General features: G+C 38.7%; 1 pseudogene; it reads right to left on the reverse strand.

Moving 5' to 3' along the window:
• Positions 1–13529: 13529 nt before the first annotated feature.
• On the reverse strand, positions 13530–14434 carry LOC101342648 (cytosolic 5'-nucleotidase 3A pseudogene; annotated as a pseudogene).
• Between the last annotated feature and the right edge of the window lie 623 nt (positions 14435–15057).

A 15057-nucleotide genomic window follows, 5' to 3' on the forward strand; every position in this document is an offset into this window, starting at 1 on the left:
ACCAGTGAAGTGTGTATATATGTATATATATATATAGAGAGAGAAAGTGATTTATCTCAAGGAAATGGCTCATAAGGTTCTAGAGGCTGACAAGTTCCAAGTCCATGGGTCAGGTGTCAGGCTAGAGGCTTCTCTAACTCACATAGCTGCAGGGGCTGATGAACCCAAAACTGGCAGGTCAGATGGCAGGCTGCTGGCTCAAGGCTGCTAAGGCCAACGAATCCCAAGATCAACTGGCAATACAGTGAGCCACTGGCTCAAGTCCCAAGAACCAGAGGTCGGATGATGAGCTGTATGCAGGATTCAGAGTGAACAAAAGCCTGCAAGCTATGCCAGAATATCTATATATATCGGATGCATGCCACACCCCCAAGGAAACTCCCCTTACAACTGATGGCTGATCACATCAGATCACGTCATGGAGGCGATTACTTTATATCACAAAATGGAGAATGACTATGTCGTTACATAACTGCCAAATTACATCATTACATAACTTCCAAACTACTGAAAATCATGGCCCAGCCAAGGTGACACATAGTTATGATGCAGTTATATATAAAGACTAAAGCCTACTTGCCTTTTGTATCATGACTTGGAGGACAAGATGTCAATAATTCAGTGGATTAGGGGAAAAAGGATTTGGCTTGGGGTAGAGAAAAGCCGGACCAAAGAAGGTGCACTGGAAAAATTCACCTTTAAATTAAACTGGCTCAGAAACCAACCCACCCTCTCTATTAGTTTCAGTGTTTGCTTGAGAGAAGAATATTAGACTTCAGTGGTGGGTGTTTGTAGACTGGTTCACATGTTGTGTGACTATGGGATTTAATAGTAAACATATGACTCTGAACTTATGATTTTTAATAAAGGCATAGAACATTGCCTAAAAAAATGACAATCTTAATCATCTACTAGGTGCTATGAACAGGCCAAGGAGGTTCATACGCATTATAACATTTAACACTCACAATATTCTATGAGGTAAATGAATAATTTTAATATTTTCATGGAATGGAAAAGGCTTCCCCAGAGGTACAGAGCCAAAAGTGATGAGTAACACTTTGTACTCCAAAGTCACCTGCAAGCTCCTTAGAGAGTAAGTCTGTCCTGTTCACTTGGAATTTCTTATATTTCTCAAGTGATCCAAGGCATCTGAAATCTTGACCAAGTTTGAAGAGAAGCTAAGATGAAAAGGTACTTGTCTTTAGCTTATATAAAAAAATGTAAAGGATAAAATAACTGTGTTTTCTAAAATTCTTGAGAATTAAGATTGCTTTTTAACAATTTTTTTTTCAAAATCTCATGTCTAGAGAACCAACCTCACTATGGTATTTTTATGCAAATGACATGCGCCTTCTAAGTTTGTTTGCCAACTGCTCCCTCCCGATGACGATGACGGGAGGTGTTTTTGTAAACTCCCTGTAGAAAAAACTTGGCACAGCATCGCTTAGGAAAATACCTCCCGGGAGGGAGGGAGCAGTTGGCAAACAAACTAGAAAGTGCATATTATTTGCCTAAAAATATGGTATATGCTAATATTTTACAGAAAGGGGAAAAAATCAGCAGAGAAGTACATAGTAAAGACAAAAAGATGAAGAATGACAGAGGATGATTCATTCATAATCTGAAAGAGGATGGGACCAAGAAACCAAATGAATAATTCACCTTAAAACAAAGCGTGACTTTTCCTTAGAAAACGAGATACAACTATGAAGGAGAAGAAAATTGAGGAAATGTATAATTGCAACCATTGATTCTGAATTGGTAGGTTAGTATATTTCCTGAGAATCACAATGAGCGAGAAGTAGTCAATCGGTAGAGGGTGATAGAGATTTGGAATGACCACTTAGGGGATTACGGATTGAAGGTCAAGATAAAGAGGTAATGTGAGATAGAGAAAAGCTTAAACTCTTTGGTTTTGTAAGGAAAAGAGGAAGATACTCTACAAGGACAGAACCAGAGGACCATGGCCATAATGGTCATGAGCCTCCATAAAAAGTCTTGTTTAAAACAAAAAGCAAACAGACAAAAACCTGTCATTTCAAAGTTCTGCCATCATTTACGTTGTGAAAGATAAATTGAATTCTTCTTTGGGGCTATCTGTTTTTGTTTGTTTTCTCATAACAGAGATCTGACTATACAACCCATCGCCACTGAGTCGATTCTGACTCATAGCTACCCTACAGGACAGAGTGGAACTGTCCCGTAGAGTTTCCAAGGAACGCCTGGTGGATTTGAACTGCCGACCTTTTGGTTAGCAGCTGTGGCTCTTAACCACTACACCACCAGGGTTTCCCTGACTATACTAAGCTAAAACAATATACAGATTGGTGAGATTCAGCTCAATTAGAAAATAAAATGATCTGATCGATAAAAGATGGCTATTTCCTTTGAGAAAGTACATTATTTTTATTTTAAATGTGCAGTAATTTCCTCTGGCTAGGGCAGACTAAGAGCAAGGGCTCAGAGCTGAGGAAAAACAGGCCCCAATTACAAAATCACGAGCCTGGAGGCTAGGTTCGAAGGAGAAGAAACATCTCCAGGAGGTAAAGGCTGATATTCAATTTTTATTTGTTTCTGTTCTGTGATGTAACTCCTTCCAGGAAAACTATATTAACCAACAACACTTAGTGTTGTTTTTGTGTTAGCTGTGCCTAGGAAATAATGAAAGAGATCTGTGTCAGTGTTTGGGGCAAAGTGGACCAGAGAGAGCCTGCAACTTCCTGTAATAAGAGGCTGTAATAAGATTTCCAGAAGTGATTGCGAGAACTGAAATCTAGTGGTTAAATAAGAAGTGGCATGTGCCACAGGAAGATTATAAAGAATCCATACACAGAAATAGTCTGGTAAACACCAAGTCCTCTACAACCAATGTATCAGCAGTCAGTCTTCTAGGCAATGAAGCAATGGTGGCTCCAAAGGAAAGGGAGTATCACAAGGCCCTAGGACTTAAGGACACTTGGGAAACAGAAGAACCAACAACCTGTGACCATATATTCAATTCATAGTGTCTCCAGAGTTAAAGAAATTTCCAACAGTCTTAATCACTCCCTAGCCCTTTAGAGAGACTGACGTAGTCTTTCAAAGAAATAGGTTGCCATTTTTGTAACTACCAAGATATCTAAATTACAACTTAGGCATTGCTCTAGAAATCAACATAATAAATGTGACTTAATTGTCAAAAATGTTTTACTTTTTGGAGAGAGCTCTATAGTTGTCCTATAACTGATCATGTTTGAGCTACTAAAATTATAATGATGAGTAAAAAGAAAATCTGATTCAGTCTGATTTTTATACAGTTGGACACATTAAAAATGATCAATTTTATCCCTGCTCCAAAAATGTAGCTTTTCAAAAACAACACAGTTAATAACAGGTTTCTAATCAATTTTTTTTTTTTCAAATTAGTTTGTGCGATAGATATGATCTCACATTTCCTACAGTTAGGAAAAATAAGTAAAACTTAATACAACTACTGCAATTAATACTTCAAATGCCCATATACTTATTAGAAATTTTATCACTTTAACAGTAAATTTTTTTTCCATTTGGAATTATGAAAGTTTCCAAAATTTGTTTAGTCCAAAGTTATTCAATAAGTTTTAGCACGTCTACCCACAAACATAAGATAGCATTGCACTATAAGTGCTATACAGTCTCCTGAAATAAAAATGAACATTTTCTCAGAGAAGTTTTCTTAAAACCTAGAAAAAGGTGTATACCAAAAAGTATGTATGAAAAAAAGATGTATACGAAGTCTTTGTGTACAAAAGCTGGGCAAGAGACAGCAAAATGCAAGGAACGCCAGAATCAGCAGACATTGATTTGAGGCCCAGTTCTTACAGGGCACCACAACAGCGAGTTGTATTAATGGATATTTAGCAAAAGCTGTAATTTTTAAAAGCTATAAGGTTCAGAGAGGTTTTTGGACTGAGGATTCAGCTGTTGAAAAGCTTCAATTTATAAGACAATCTCTGAAATAAAAATCATTAACGCTTTTATTTTATCACTATTTTAGACACTGTTTTTAAGTTTTGCTTTTGTGCTAGGAACTGGAGGGAAATGTTACCCAAAGCCAGATGTGGTCTTGGCCATTAAAGGGTGTAAACCTTGGAAATAGATATTGATCAAGTGTTTATCAGCTTCCTGTGAAAAAAGGGATCAGTGCTTTGAAGGAAAGATTTTTTTTCCCTCTGTAACCACTCATAAAGTTTGGTCCCTATATATTTGCCTATAATTATTTATTTATTCATTTATTGTACTTTACATAAAGGTTTACAGAACAAATAGTTTCCATTGAAGAGTTAGTACGCATATTGTTTTATGACAATGGTAAACAACCCCACGACATGTCCACTCTCCCTTCTCAACCTTGGGTTCCCCATTACCAGCTTTCCTGTCCCCTCCTGCCTTCTAGTCCTTTCCCTGGACTGTTGTGCCCTATTAGTCTCGTTTTGTTTTATGGGGTTGTCTAATCTTTGGCTGAACAGTGAACCGCAGGAGTGACATCATTACTGAGGTAAAAGGGTGTCCAAGGGCCATACTCTTGGGGTTTCTCCAGTCTGTCAGGGCAGTAAATCTGGTCCTTTTTTGTGAGTTAGAATTTTGTTCTACATCCTTCTCCAGCTCTGTCCAGAACCCTCGGTTGTGATCCCGGTCAGAGCAGTCAGTGGTGGTAGCTGGGCACCATCTAACTGTACTGGACTCAGTCTGGTGGAGGCCTTGGTAGCTGTGGTCCATTAGTCCTTTGGACTAATCTTTTCCTTGTATCCTGTTCTCTTCATTCTCTCTTGCTCCCAAGGGGGTGAGACCAGTGGAGTATCTCAGATGGCTGCTCACAGGCTTTTAAGACCACAGACGCTACTCGCCAAGGTAGAATGTAGAACATTGTGTTAATAAACTGTGTTATGCCAATTGAGCTAGATGTTCCCCGAGACCATGGTCCCCACAGCCCTCCGCCCAGCCATTCAGTCCCTCAGGGAGTCTGGATGTGTCTATGGGGCTTCCATGACGTTTCTGAAGGAAGGATTTCTGATGCTATGAATGCCTATAACAGAGGGCCTGACCAAGCCACATTCGCTCCTTTTTATACGACTGTTGGACATAAAAAGTCCTAGCAGCTTAGAAGGAATTTAAGGAAAAAAAAAACCTTTTTGTCTCTCTTCCTCTCTCTCCTCTCTCATTCTCTCCTTCCCTCTCTCTCTCTTCTCTCTTATTGTCTCTCTCTGTCTTCCTCTCAACATGTCCATTATGCAATCTTTTCCATTTTAAAGAGGTTCCTGCTTAAACTTTTATAATCATGGTTTATGCATTGGCTTCATGCGTTATGAATCAAACTTCAACACTGATTTACTTACATTTCACCAGATCTTTCTTCTGTGCTGTCCATTCTGTCAGAGCTATTTCTCCATCTGAGTAGCCTTCCTTTCTTAGACACATAAAATAAGTGCGCTTCACCACACCTAATTGTACTTGTCAGGAGAAAACTGTATTGCCGGCATAAAAATTGTCAGAACAAATTAAGTCATAAGGAATGTGATAATTCATTTGGGAAATCATGTTTTACAATTTGTTTCGTTTTGTATAGCTTAACATAGTTTTTAAAAAAAGACATAAAAAATTTACTCTCTTTAGAAAACGTATGCAAACCATAAAGAATGACAATTTCGTGAAAAGTTGTCTCTAGCCAAATGATACTACTTGTAAACTTGAAAGCAAACAAACATTATTTTAAAGATTGATATACAATTTATTATCTTGGATTGTCATATAAGCATCTTAGTACTGTGACTTCTTTAGAAGGTATGCTTAATCTCTCTGGCAAAAGAGTTTATGAAAAAAAATGGATAAATATCTGACATCACCTTTCAGTCACAAATTCTACATTCACATTCATCATTAAACAGGGAATCCAGAATGTGAAAAATGAAAAAAAAGATGAAATCATTTTTCAGTTTCAGTATTCCAAATTATGCATTAAGAACTGAAAGCAACAGCACCTCTATTTGACTTAAAACCAAATGCAAGCTTTTAAAGGCTGTCATAAATTACATATGCATAAAAATTCTAAGTTAATATGATTATTACTGGGAAACAAAAGCCAAAAACAGCACTAAAAGCTTTCTTTCAAATGTTTTACTTTTGTGCCTGTACGCATGGGAACAGCAGAGTGGGGAAAAGAGCTAAAGAGGCAGCAAAGAGTGGAGAGAACCAGAGAAGCTGGAACTGAATTCTGCCTCTACCAACCAACCCACCCTCTGCTGTCCAGTCAATTCCAAAGCATAGCTACCCTACAGGAAAGAGTAGAACTGCCCCTAGAGGGTTTCCAAGGCTGTAATCTTTAGGGAAGCTGACTGTCGCATCTTTCTCCCACAGAGTGGCTAGTGGATTCCAACTACCAACCTTGTGGTTAGCAGCTGAGTGCTTTAACCAGTGTGCATCCGGGGCCCTTTAATTCTGCCTCTAGTACTTACTAACTATACTATCTAAAGCAAGCACAAACCCTCTCTGAGGCTCAGAAAACACAAAAAGATAATATTAATGCTTATCTTTCAGAATGATGGTGAGGGTTTAATAAGACAATGCATATAAAGTACCTAAGAGAGTGTCTGGTACATGGTGTTGTTAGGTGCCGTCGAGTCGGTTCTGACTCATAGCGACGGTCTTAGTTATCTAGTGCTGCTATAACAGAAATACCATAACTGGATGGCTTCAACAAACAAGTTTATTCTCTCAAAGTCTAGCAGGCTAGAAGTCCAAATTCAGGTTGTCAGCTCCAGGGAAAGGCTTTCTCTCTCTGTGGGCTCTGGAGGAAGGTCCTTGTCATCAATCTTCCCCAATTGAGGAGATTTGCAGCACAGGTACCCCGGCTTCAAAGGATGAGCTATTCTCCTGGCTCTTGTTTGTTGGTGGTATGAGGTCCCCAGGTACCTCTGCTTGCTTCTCTCTTTGTATCTCAAAAGAGATTAGTTTAAAACACAAACTAATCTTGTAGATTGAGTTCTGCCTCATTAACATAACTGCCTCCAATCCTGCCTCATTAACATCACAGAGGCAGGATTTACAACACACAGGAAAATCACATCAGACAACAAAATGGTGGACAATACTGGGAATCATGGTATAGCCAAGTTGACTGACATTTCTGGGGGGACACAATTCAATCCGTGACAATGACCCTATGTACAACAGAACAAAACGCTGCCTGGTCCTGCATCATCCTCACAATCGTCATGCTTGAGCCCATCGTTGCAGCCAATTTATCAGTCCAGCTAGTTGAGGGTCTTCCTCTTTTTCACTGCCCCTCCACATTACCAAGCATGATGTCCTTCTCCAGGGACCAGTCCCTCCTGATAATATGTCCAAAGTATTTGAGACAAAGTCTTGCCATCCTTGCTTCTAATGAGCATTCTGGCTGTACTTCTTCCAAGACACATTTGTTCATTCTTATGGCAGTCCGTGATATAGTCAATATTCTTCACCAACATCGTAATTCAAAGGCATCAATTCCTCTTCAGTCTTCCTTACTCATTGTGCAGTTTTCACATGCATACGGCTTGGGTCAGGTGCACTTTAGTCCTTAAAGTGACATCTTTGCTTTTTAACGCTTTAAAGAGGTTTTTTGCAGCAGATTTTCCTGATGTAATATGTTGTTTGATTTCTTGACTGCTGCTTCCATGGTTGCTGATTGTGGATCCAAGTAAAACGAAATCCTTGACAACTTGAATCTTTTCTCCATTTATCATGATGCTGTTTATTAGTCCAGTTGTGAGGATTTTTGTCTTCTTTGTGTTGAGGAGTAATCAGTATGAAGGCTGTGGTCTCTTCCCTTCATCAGTAAGGGCTTCAAGTCCTCTTCACTTTCAACAAGCAAGGTTTTATCATCTGCATAACGCAGGGTGTTAATGAGTCTTCCTCCAATCCGGACACCGTGTTCTTCTTCATATAGTCCAGCTTCTCGGATTATTTGCTCAGCATAGAGACTGAATAAGTATGGTGAAGGGATACAACCCTGATGCACAACTTTATTGATTTTAAACCATGCAGTATCCCCTGGTTCTGTTCAAGTGACTCCCTCTTGGTCTAAGTACAGGTTCCCCATGAGGACAATTAAAGACAAACCCATTGCTGTGGAGTTGATTCTGACTCATAGCGACCCTATAGGACAGAGTAGAACTGCTCCATAAGGTTTCCAAGAAGCTGCTGGTGGATTCGAACTGCCAGTCTTTTGATTAGCAGTTGTAGTTTGCTGGCTGTAGCTCTTAACCACTGCACCACCAGGGCTCCACTGCACCACGAGGGCTCCACAATCAAGTGTTCTGGAGTTCCCATTCTTCGCAATGTTATCCATAAATTGTTATGATCCACACAGTCAAATACCTTTGCATAGTCAATAAAACACAGGTAAACATGTTTCTAGTATTATCTGCTTTCAGCCATGCTCCATCTGACATCAGCAATGATATTCCTTGTTCCATATCTTCTCAATTCGGCTTGAACTTCTGGCAGTACCCTGTCAATGTATGGCTGCAATCGGTTTTCAATGATCTTCAGAAAAATTTCACTTGTGTGTGGTATTAATGATGTTTTTCAATGATTTCCACATTGTGTTGGATCTCCTTTCTTTGGAATGGGTACAAACACGTATCTCTTACAGTCAGCTGGCCAGGTAGCTGTCTTCCAAATTTTTTGGTACAGATACATGAGCACTTCCTGGGCTGCATCTGTTTGTTGAAACATCTCAATTGTTATTCTGTCAATTTCTGGAGCCTTGTTTTTCACCAGTGCCTTCAGTGCAGCTTGGACCTCTTCCTTCAGTACCATTGGTTCTTGATCATATGCTACATCCTGGAATGACTGGACATTGACCAATTCTTTTTGGTACAGTGACTCTGTGTGTTCCTTCCATCTTCTTTTGATGGTTTCTTCGTTGTTTTCCCTGTAGTATCCTACAATATTGCAACTCAAGGCTCAATTTTTTTTTCAGCTCTTTCAGCTTGAGAAATGCTGAACACGTTCTTCCCTTTTGGTTTTCTAACTCCAGGTCTTTGCACATTTCATTATAATACTTTACTTTGTCTTCTTGAGCCATCCTTTGAAATCTTCTGCTCAGCTCTTTTACGTGATCATTTCTTCCGTTCACTTTAGCTACTCGACATTCAAGAGCATGTTTCACAGTCTCTTCTGACAACCATTTTGGTCTTTTCCGTCTTGCTTTCCTCTTGCTTTCTTCATGTATGATGTCCTTGATGTCATTCATCAACTCTTCTGGTCTTTGGTCATTAGTGTTCAATGCATCAAATCTATTCCTGAGATGGTCTATAAATTCGGGTGGGATATACTCGAGGCCATACTTTGGTTCTTGTGGACTGGTTCTAATTTTCTTCAGCTTCCACTTGAACTTACATATGAACAATTGATGGTCTGTTCCACAGTGGGCCCCTGGCCTTCTTCTGACTGATAATATTGACCTTTCCTATAGTCTCTTTCCACAGATGTAGTCGATTTGATTCCTGTGTATTCCATCTGTCCTATAGGGTGGATATAATCAACTCGACAGCACACAGCAACAACAACAGGTGGCACAGTTTATTTACCTGAAGGTTGGTGGTTCAAACCCACCCCGTAGTACCGTAGAAGAAAAGGCCTGGCGATCTGCTTCCGTTAAAATTACAGCAGAAAAAAACATACGGAGCAGTTCTATTCTGTAATACCTGGGGCCGCCATGAGTTGGAATCGAATGATGAGAACTACCAACAACATATAAGTATCTCTGACATACGCGTGGTCAGCATGAGTTGGAATCTACTCAGTGGTATCTTTTTTTTTTTTTAATGTACTCACACACAATATTTAATTTTGATACTTCAAATCATCTATTTTCAATTCATTCCCTGGACTTTAGAAATCTCATCCTTAACCTAATTAATTTCTACGTCTTCGTGAAACTTCCAAATTGACTTGAGTAATCAATCTCTTTTGCTGACCCGCTGGTTCCTAAAGGACTCATGCCCAAAAGTTCTTCCCATTATCTGAAAGAAGGCCCACTTTTTCTTACATCCAGAATATATTGACTTAAACTTGCTTCATAAGTGTATACCAAAGTAAATACAGCTAGATCATTTTCACTTATCTAGGAAGTGAAACAAATACAGACCAACTCTGAACCCTAGGAGACCTGGTGGAGCAATGGTTAAAAGCTCAGCTGCTAACCAAAAAGGCCAGCGGCTTGAGGGTAAAAAGACCTGGCGATCTATTTCCATAAAGATTACAGCCTAGGAAACCCTGTGGGCAGTTCTACTCTGTCTTACAGGGTCGTTATGAGTCAGAATCGATCGGATGGCACACAACAGCCCGGAACCCTACACCTGAGGACTCCATTTCTCCAGACAGAATAATTAGTACTCTGAATAACTAGTACAGCTGAAGAGTGGTCAGGTCTGGACCCTGCTTCATGGAAGTCCAGATATTGAGTCCGTCCTCCTGCTCACACTATGTTTCCATTGGTTCCTAGGAATTTTGATGTTTACTACCCGAAAATTTGGACTGAACATCCTGAAGGACTGCTTTTAAAAATCTGGAGGTCTGAGGGACCATAACTTTTGTAACCCCTCTCCACATCATGTTAAATAACATGCAATTTACAAATACCCCATTTATATACAGTTTTTCTGGAAATCTTTAAAAGGATTTATTTTCAAATCTAGGATTTTATTAAAAAGAACTCATCTTATTTTGTGATACAAATTTTATTTTATCAATATGTAACTAAGAGTTGAGTTCATGTCTTTAATTAAAGTTTTATTAAATTTTGCCTTTTAATTTTGATAACTTTAAACTGTATTTTGTGTTTAGTTTGTGTATGTATATGCGCACGTGTTTTAGGCTCGAAGAATTTTGTACGTTTTTGTGAAGCTGAGAGACCTTGGATTCTGGGCTTATCATGCTTGGTGTTTAAAGTGTCTTCATCGCCTCAATCTTGTGATTATATTTTCCTAAATTTGTCAGTGATTAAGTACATACAAGATCAGGACACAGGAGACAGACCCAACTATATCAGCCGCTTTACTCACATCTCATTTACCTTTTCTGACAGGAAGACAAGAAGGAGACTCTGATTGTGTTTCCTCAACCACCTTTTGTTTTCCCAAATTATTCTGCAAAACCATCCACTTGTGCTATTTTCCTATTCTTCCAGTTCCAATGTCTTCCTTTTTTAGTATGACAAACTTGTAACATTCTGTCTATTTGGAATCCTCTCAGCTAGTCCAATCACTTTATATAAAATTCCTACATATTTCTTTTAAATTTTTTTTTCCATTATAAAGTAATATCCAATCATAATAGAAACTGCAGAATATTAGAAGCCAAATTACCTATGGTTTTAAAATTCATATGTAAAACTGTTAATGTTTTGGTGTACTATCTTCCCATCCACCGTCCGTCTCTCAGTTTGTCATACTGCGGTGAACCACACGTTGCTATGATGCTGGAAGCTATACGACAGGTATTTCAAATAACAGCAGGATCACACATGGTTGACACATTTAAGCAGAGTTTCCAGACTAAGACAGGATAAGACGAAAGGCATGGTGATCTACTTGCAAAAATTAGCCAACGAAAACCTTCCGGATTACAATAGAACACTGTGTGACTTGCTTCGCAAACATCAGGAGGGATCAATCGTTAGAGGAGAACATCAAGTTTGGTGAAGGATGGGCGAATGAGGCAGTGGGAGACCCTCAGAGAGATAGATTGGCACAACAGCAGCAACAATGGGTCAAACATGCTGCTGATTATGAAGATGACGTAGGATCAGACATCGTATCATTCTGCTGTACATGAGGTTGCCATGAGTTGGAGCTGACTAATAACAGCTAATAACACTTTCCCATTTTTCGCACTTACTCATATTGTACAAGCCAACGTGTGTTACTACTTCTTAATATTTTTTACTAATTATAAAGGCAACATTTGATCATCATAAACATTTTAGAAAATTTCAATACATTAATTTTTAAAGAAAGCACTCAGATTCCCCTTATACAAAACTACTATTATTTATTTTTTTTCTGAATGTCCTCACGGCTTTGCCATGCATATTTTTATATTGTTGATATCATACTCTACGTGTCACTTCTAAAGCATGATTTATTAAAGAAATCTTCACAAGGACAAGATATAACATAATTAAAAGAAAGAGGCTTATTAACAACAACTCCAGGTGAGTGTCTTATTAGGATTTCTTAGTTTAAAAGACACAGTAGCATGGATTATTTAATATGAATTTTAATTATGCAGAAAATAATTTCTTAGGCTTTTGATAATAGTAATGCAAATACTTAAACTAATGACAGCAGCTAATGTTTTACGAAGCCACATCTGACATTGCGTAGTTTTTTTTTTTTTTTAAAAAGATTTTCCATCTCATGTTTATTATCAGTGCTTCAATACAGAACATTTTATAACGATAGTGACATGTGGACACCAACAGTTTTTTCACCAAATACCAAGTGCCAGTCTTTTCTGGTAAACATTGATTTTCCACAAACAAAATAACCAAACACAATTTCAGAAGATGGTGACACCATCAGCATAATTCACTCAAATCATGCACATCATTTGATGGTTTGATAAAAATTTTTTTAAAATCTCCACAAACTTTCCCAGTGTAAAAAGACTCCTCCAAAAATGCATGATGAAATTAAAGTACAAAATCCACTTTGGAAAGGTAGGGAGTTGTTTTTCTAATTTTTGGCTTTAAGATTTTTTTTTTAATCTGTTAAAAAATATGGTAGGGAGTGTGTTGAGAGAAGTGGAGAAAAAAGGAGCTTCCAGTTGATGGACCTTTTAATTATGGTGTTGGCAAAGAATACTGACTATACGATGGACTGCCAGAAGAATGAACAAATCTGTCTTGGAAGAAGTACAGCCAGAATGCTCCTTAGAAGCGAAGATGGCGAGACTTCATCTCACGTACTTTGGATATTATCAGGATCAGTGTTTAAGAGCTCAGCTGCTAACCAAAAGGTCGGTAGTTCGAATCCACCAGCCGCTCCTTGGAAACCCTATGGGGCAGTTTCACTCTGTCCTATAGGAGTTCTATGAGTTGAAATCAACTTGACAGCAACAGGAGAGGAGGGATCAGTCCCTGGAGGAGGACGTCATGCTTGGTAGAGGGTCAACGAAAAAGAGGAAGACCCTCAGAGAGATGGATGGACACAGTGGCTCCAACAATGGGCTCAAACATAGCAATGATTGTGGGGATGGTGCAGGACCAGGCAGTGTTTTGTTCTGTTGTACACGGGGTTGCCATGAGTAGGAAGCGACTCAATGGCACCTGACAATAACAACTGATGGATTCAACATGTGTAAAAATACTTATGTAAAATACTTATGTAAAAAAAATACTTATGTAAATACTTATGTAAAAGAGCAAGAATATGTTATAAATAAGATACTTTCAGACCAAGATGAACAAATAAGCAGTTTTTGAATCAATTGCTTCCATGGGAGAGAGATCTTCCTGATGAATGCTTATTTATAGAATCTTCTGTAAGACAGAGTTGGCTACTTCCAATGATTCATCTTTTACTAAAACAATATCATAAGAGTCCATGTACTTTTCTAAAAGCTCATCCACTCTATTCATTTAGATATCCAATTTTCAGAATATGTTCAACATTGGTTACTCCATCTGCCATTCTTAAGTCTCCTTGGGAGTCTCCTAACAGAATTATGTTGCTGTTGTCTTTTAGTTGATTGAAATATTCTGTGTTCTTCAAGACACCATCATGTTTGTTAAATACATGAATTAATTCTCCTGTAAATCCTTTGAGCACCCCATTTTCATCAAAATCCATGAAACTGGACACTACTCTGACATTTGGATGATAAACACCAGCTTGACAGATAACTTCCTCTAATATATCACCAATACCAGCTGAAAATATGAACACAGGGATACTGTGTTGTCGGAGTTTATCAAAGAAATTTTCATATCCTTCCTTGAGCATAACATCAGATTCTTCCACAATTTCTTAAGTTTAGCTTTTGGTAAAGCTTGTTCAACAAGTAAACCATGTGACTTAGTATACCATTCTACCATATAAGGGTACTTCTCTTCCATGGTAAGAACCGGATCAACTTCAATAGCATAATATTTTTCCTTTAGTTGCAATAACTTTTTTCGACATTCATCTGTAACCAGTTTACAGTTGTCAAAGACATTATGACATGTTGGGCATCTCTTCCCTTTGTAGGAAAATCTACTTAGTGTCATATCAAAGTCTGTTATTATCTGAAGTTTGGCAGCTCCTCCTTTGATAAGACCACAGACAATTTCTTCTACTCTTGCAGGGGTCTTGATGCCAACAGAAGCTTTCTGGAATTCTGGTATCATTTTCACACGTACAGCAGAGTCTTGATTAGTCATTTCTTGTTTATCTAATCTTCCTTAAGGTACCCTGAGTTCTTCCGTCCTTGTTTTGTCCTAGAACAACAGCACAGGTGGCAGACAATATCCAGAGATATAGGCTTGGATACAGGCTCCATCTCAAGGATCTTAGTTTTCTGCCCCGTCTTTCTCTTGAAGCTGAATATGCACCCCCGCCACCAGAGCGCACACACTGGCACTGGCTACCACTCCAACCCTCGCCACAGCCGCCCGGTCCATGGACAGGACCCTCATTCACCTCCTTGCCACCAAATTAAGAGGCCACTCGCGCCGCTGCGAGCCTGCGAAGCACGGGACCAGAGCACGCGCCTCGGTCAACATTGCATAGTTTTTATACATACATTCTAAAATTCAACAATGACATAAAATATATAATATTTTGTCTTCTCTTGATAGATAAATAATGAGGCATGAAGTCTTTAAGTCATATGTTCACTGATTATTTTTTGAGTGTCTACTCTATCCTGGGCCCAGCATTAGTTTCTACCGATACAGCAGATAGAAATAGCACACAATCCCAGATCACCTGCTCTCTTAGTTATCTAGCACTGCTATAACAGAAATACCACAAGTGGATGGCTTTCCCAAATAGAAATTTATTT

This window comes from Trichechus manatus, unplaced genomic scaffold (genome assembly GCF_000243295.1).
Source record: "Trichechus manatus latirostris isolate Lorelei unplaced genomic scaffold, TriManLat1.0 scaffold00281, whole genome shotgun sequence".
Lineage (NCBI taxonomy): Eukaryota > Metazoa > Chordata > Mammalia > Sirenia > Trichechidae > Trichechus > Trichechus manatus.